This window comes from Pyrgilauda ruficollis, unplaced genomic scaffold, assembly GCF_017590135.1.
Source record: "Pyrgilauda ruficollis isolate IOZ18807 unplaced genomic scaffold, ASM1759013v1 scaffold27, whole genome shotgun sequence".
Taxonomy (NCBI): domain Eukaryota; kingdom Metazoa; phylum Chordata; class Aves; order Passeriformes; family Passeridae; genus Pyrgilauda; species Pyrgilauda ruficollis.
Window position 1 is genome coordinate 3,203,520 of NW_024524044.1, and position 5,188 is coordinate 3,208,707.

At 40.3% G+C, this 5,188-nt stretch overlaps 1 protein-coding gene across 1 annotated transcript in view; it reads left to right on the forward strand.

Annotated features, from left to right (window-relative positions):
• The first annotated feature begins 3,294 nt into the window (after positions 1–3,294).
• MDFIC (MyoD family inhibitor domain containing) overlaps positions 3,295–5,188 on the forward strand; it is a 50,450-nt gene continuing 48,556 nt past the window's right edge. The window contains exon 1 of the mRNA XM_041471597.1: positions 3,295–3,449. The gene's annotated coding sequence lies outside the window, so the exon portion shown is untranslated. The remainder of the gene's footprint in view (positions 3,450–5,188) is intronic.

A 5,188-nucleotide genomic window follows, 5' to 3' on the forward strand; every position in this document is an offset into this window, starting at 1 on the left:
CAAATTCATTAGGTGATTATAAATTTACTAAGTCTCTGTAAAACTCATATTACAATATTCTGTGTTAAGCTAGCTACACTTTTTAATCAATATTCTCTTAAAATTCCTACCCAGTTAACTCAAAAGATGCTGGTGTCCATCACTTGCCTTTGCTGAGATGATCTTTAATGTCACTACAAGTTCCAAATAATATTCAATGCCTTAAAAATCAGTACAGAGTTTGAAAAATTAGATTTTGCTCAATTTTGTTTCTTCTGATGTCGTAAATAAGTTTTTTTATTAATGAAGGAGCAATATTAACTGTAAAGGGAAAAGCTGAATAACTGAAGGAGTATATGCACATTAATTAACTGTTGCAATCCAGCACAGTTGTAATTGTATACTGAACACTTATTGACTTATTTGTAGGAATGTAATGAATTACTAATTGACATTTTGTTGTGATGAAACATCATTTTCCATGCCTCAATATATGGTCTGTTATTTTTCATGAGATCTATTACCTGCTTGAGTGAGCTACTTGCTTGAGCTTGCTAAGGAATAGCTGAAACTACCATAAGCCAGGCCATGTGATGTGCTTTGTCCTAAGCAGGACAAAGCTTGCTGAGCCGAATTCATCTTCATGTAACTCCTTGAACTTCATTAGAGTTACATCAGAAAAAATTAATCTTGGTGAATCTTCTTTGCGTTACTTAATAGTTTATCAATTTTAATGAAATCTTTACCACCTGTGTTAGACAATATTTTAAAGAAACTATTTCTTATACTAGTATATTTCTTACACTTGGTCTAAACAGAAAAACAAAATGGAGAAAAATACCTCGAGCTGGAAGAAATCATTAAGTCTCATATTTCCTTTCTCCCCACTGTAGAGTCCATCCCATGGCAGAAAAGCATCAAACCTGGATAAGAATTCTTTATTGTAGAAAAACCTCTTGCTCCCAGGTACAGCATTACTGGAACAAGATGCTCCTCTAAAAGATAATGCATATCTTTATTTCAGTTCTGGTTACAGAAAGAGTTAAATCTGCATGTCTCTAGTTTAATTTTAGACATTCAACTGTTTATTTGTTTCTGTTAGTGCTCTATGGAGGTGGATTTCCTTGGCCTTAAAGGGGGTGGTTGCCGTGTTAGGACCAGCTGGTGTCTAAGGCACCATCAATCCCACAGCACTTCATGCTTTATGAAGTACAAATCCTCATCTACAACACAGCTGCAACCAGCTCTGCCCTGGCACCTGACAATTTACATGGCTTTTTACAGGATGCTTTACAGAAGGGTAATACAAAAGCTAGGTTGTGAACTCCAGGAACCAAAAGTACTCCAAACCAAGCATAATAGTGGTCTTCAAATTCTCTTTTACTGCCCTTTTATGCATATATTGTGGGTATTTCTGCTCTTAATCTATATTTTTTAAAATATTTTAAGAAAATGATAAGCTTCACTTGTAATTATGTTATTTTACAATATAATTTGGTTCTAATTCCAAGTTTTTTATTTAGGCCTTTTGAATATAACTGCCTTTCCATTTAAGCATTGCTGTGCTATAAAATATTTAGGACAGAGATCCTGCCATGGTCCCAATACTGAAAAAAACTGGTGAAGTTTAGAATAATACACATATGTTAAAATTACATATTACAAAGTTGAAAATCATGTTCTCAGGCATAGCAGAAGAATAATTTGAACTCACAGGCACTGAGGTACAAGCAATCACAAAAAGATTCAATAATATTATTGTCCATTATTCAGAACTATTTAAGGGTGTTACGAGGGAAGTAAAATGTCTTCAGTTTCCTCTGGTCCTCCCGACAGAAGGAAATCAGCACCAGTTAAAGAACAGCCTTGGGGAAGGAGAGGGTAGTGTTAGGATGGAGGGAAAATTTGAGTACCTAGACCTTCATTGATCCTTAAACAATAGTTATTGACCACATTTTTATTTGAAGACTTATGCACAATTTTTCTACAGCATTTCTGAGGTGGGCATCTCTGCTATCCACAACTTCTTCCAACACAAACTATTTAAAATCCAAAACCACACAAACACTAAGAGTTTGCCTTGGAAAATTCAAGCTCAAAATATAGCTTGAATTTTTAATAATGTGAGTAAACAACCTCTACAGCAGTTACTTTTGGAACACTGTGGGCTTACTTTAAATAAACAACTTGCATCTTTCTAAAAAACTTTATTCTGCTCAGTGACAAGTCTATTTTGACTGCAGGTAATATCTTTTGTATGGCTTGTGTAGGAGCTCAGTCTAGGAACTGGTGAAAAACAATTTTGTCCTGAAGACATGGGATTATATTGTACATGTTGTGCACTTTTAATAGAAGTGTGTTTTAAAGAATCTTTTTAATAGAGAAAGAAACTTGGAGGGTTTTTTCATGGTGATAGTGGTGTGTGGGGTTTTTTGCCAAGTATGGTTTTGTGGGGGTTTTTTCGGTTTTCTCTTTTGTTTTTTTGTTTGTTTGTTTTGGTCAGGTTTTTTTTTTTTTGGGCTTTTTTTTTTTGTTTTGTTTTTCCTTTCATGAAATTTTATCTTGCCTACAAACTGTATTTATTTTCTATTTACAAGATTTGCCATCAATTGCCTACAAGACCTGAATTTTATGGTTTAGCAAGGGAAAACTGTATTGGAATACAGATGTGCAACAGTCAGTAACTTGGTTGCTATAGTAAGATACAGTATATCTCAAATTTGTAGCCTACTTGAAAGGCTGCTGGTGTTAGTATCTGAACTGCCCACTTCTTGAGAATTGTCAATAATATTTTAGAGTGATATGTATTTTACAGGAAAGTAATCCAACAAATATTTGAAATTTGCTGAGTATTTGTTAGAAGTATGCAGTACTGTCAGGAAGTGCGTATGCCAATGAGCTTTGCCTATCTGCAGTATCTCATTAACAGGAACCACACCTGGACCCATCTTTTTACAAAAATCACAGCCTTTGGTATGCAATGTGTTGCCTATTGCACAATATTTTTAATGTACAATTTCAGTGAATTGTGCTTTTTGTGTATTGAATTCTCATACCTTTTCTTAATCTGATTTTGTTTAGGACTGCCTCCAACTGCATCTGTTGTACTGCCTCCTGAAGATCCTGTAAATTCACTTAGCTGCTTTAAACTCTACAACTGAACCCTGCCTGGGTGAGCTGTCCCATGATCTTTTTAAAGAAGATAAACTGAACGTCATGGGAGTTTACCATGTGGGTTTCATAGATAAGGTTAAAAAAACCCACCGAAATACCAACCTGGCGTGGTATCAGCTCTCCATAGGCATTTACTATCCAATGAAATATTTTGGAAGCAGGGTGTGGTTGGCTAAATTATTGCTCCTCCCACAGCTCTCTGCTATGTTTCCAGTTTCAGAGGGAAAAACACAAGCTTGTATGTTGAGAGTGAGTCATAACCTTTCTTCTGCTACTGACTCACTTGGGAGTTTGAGGTAAGTCATTCTACCTTATGTTTTGATCACTCTGCCCCCAGGACAGCAAGGAGGGGACTATGGAAAGTTATGCAATGTTTTCATAGATGAAAAGTGTAGATATAGAGACCAATATTATTATTACACAGTTAAATAATAGCTTTGTTTGCCCCAAATGAATTTTTTTCACACAACTTCTTTCCTACATAAAACATTTCCGCCCCCCACATTTTCCATATAAATGTTTAAAGAAAGACTATGCTGCACAAAAAAAACCACCTTAGGTTACTGAAATACTAAAAAATTACAGTATTTTTCAGAGCAAAGCATGTGCACCTTTCATCGCACTTCTCTTTTGCACCAACAATCACAAAAAATAAAACTGTAGAGTGGTGCAAAATTACTGATGACTTCTGAAATAAGAGTCAGAAGGGTGTGGAGTTCACATAGAACTGGCTCCTAGTCAGGTATTTACACTTCATCCTGGTTGTTCTGCAAGCATGTCAGGGAAAGGCTAAACTTTAAGAAGTTAACGTTTAAAAACTGAGTACATTGCTTAACATGTGTGATATCAAAATAAATATCTATCAGCTATAGTCTCTCATGTTAGGATGCTGATAGTCTATAACTTGTTTATTTTATATTCCTACTTTTTTTTTCTCAAAAAATATATCTGAATATCTCACTGTCATGAGACATACCAGTAAAGCTAGCATATTTACTAAACTATAATAAAATAATCTGCTTGTACATTTTAAGGAAAATACATTTTAAACCGGGACACATTTCAGTTGACAAAGGTGACATACTGTGTTTCCATAAGCAAGGCAAAGCATGTAGCTTATGGACACCAGCACATGTGTGAGCAATAATTGCAGTACCCTATGCTGTGGACAAGAACAGAGCATAAGACGGATGATCACATCAGGCTGTGCCATGGGAAAGTAGTGTTATTTCCTATTTGGAGAAAGTCCAGGTAACACTACTTGGCAGATGGTAGCTAGACGAAGTAGTTTGCACTTTAGGGTTCTACGCTGGAAAACTGCTTGTTCTATTCTCTGTGTTCTTCGAGTATTTCTGTGTGCCCGCTGCGAAATCCTTTTAATGGATATACATGGGTACACATGGATGTTACCAGTCAGGGGCAGGGGTAGAAAGCTCGTACGCGCAGCAGGGCCCGGCGGGGGTGCAAAGGCCGGGGCCTGCGGTGCCGCACGTGCCGCTCCGCGCTCCGAGGCGCAACTGGTGGCGGGCGCTCCGTGACCCCGGCCAGCCTGGGAGGCAGCGGCTGCGCCACGCTGCGTGCCCGGCACCGCTGCCAGCGCTGCAGCTGCACACCCTGCCCGGGCTGGAAAGCCTCCCTTTCACAGTCTCCCGAGGCCTTTTTTTCCCCTTTTTGCCTACTTCTGTCTGACGGGTTACGGTCTCCTGGGGGAATTTCCATGGCTGGAGGCCCGGCCGGGGGCAGCGCGGCGCCCCGCGGCCGGCCGGCCCCGCGCAGCCCAGCCCGGCCCGGCCCAACCCGCGGGCCCGTCGCTGGCGGGCGGCAGGAGCTGCACAACCGCCGCCCCGAGCCGCAGCCGCCGCCAGCCGGAGCGGGATGTTTCATTGTCCGGAAATGATGGAGAAGGAGTGACTGTGGCGGCGGCGGGACAGCGGCGTGAGTGCCAGGCTGTGCGCGCCACTGCCGGGGGAAGGCCCGCGGGCGCGGGGCGGGCGGCGCGCCGCGAGAGGAGGCGGCTGCCGGGCCGGGCCGGGCG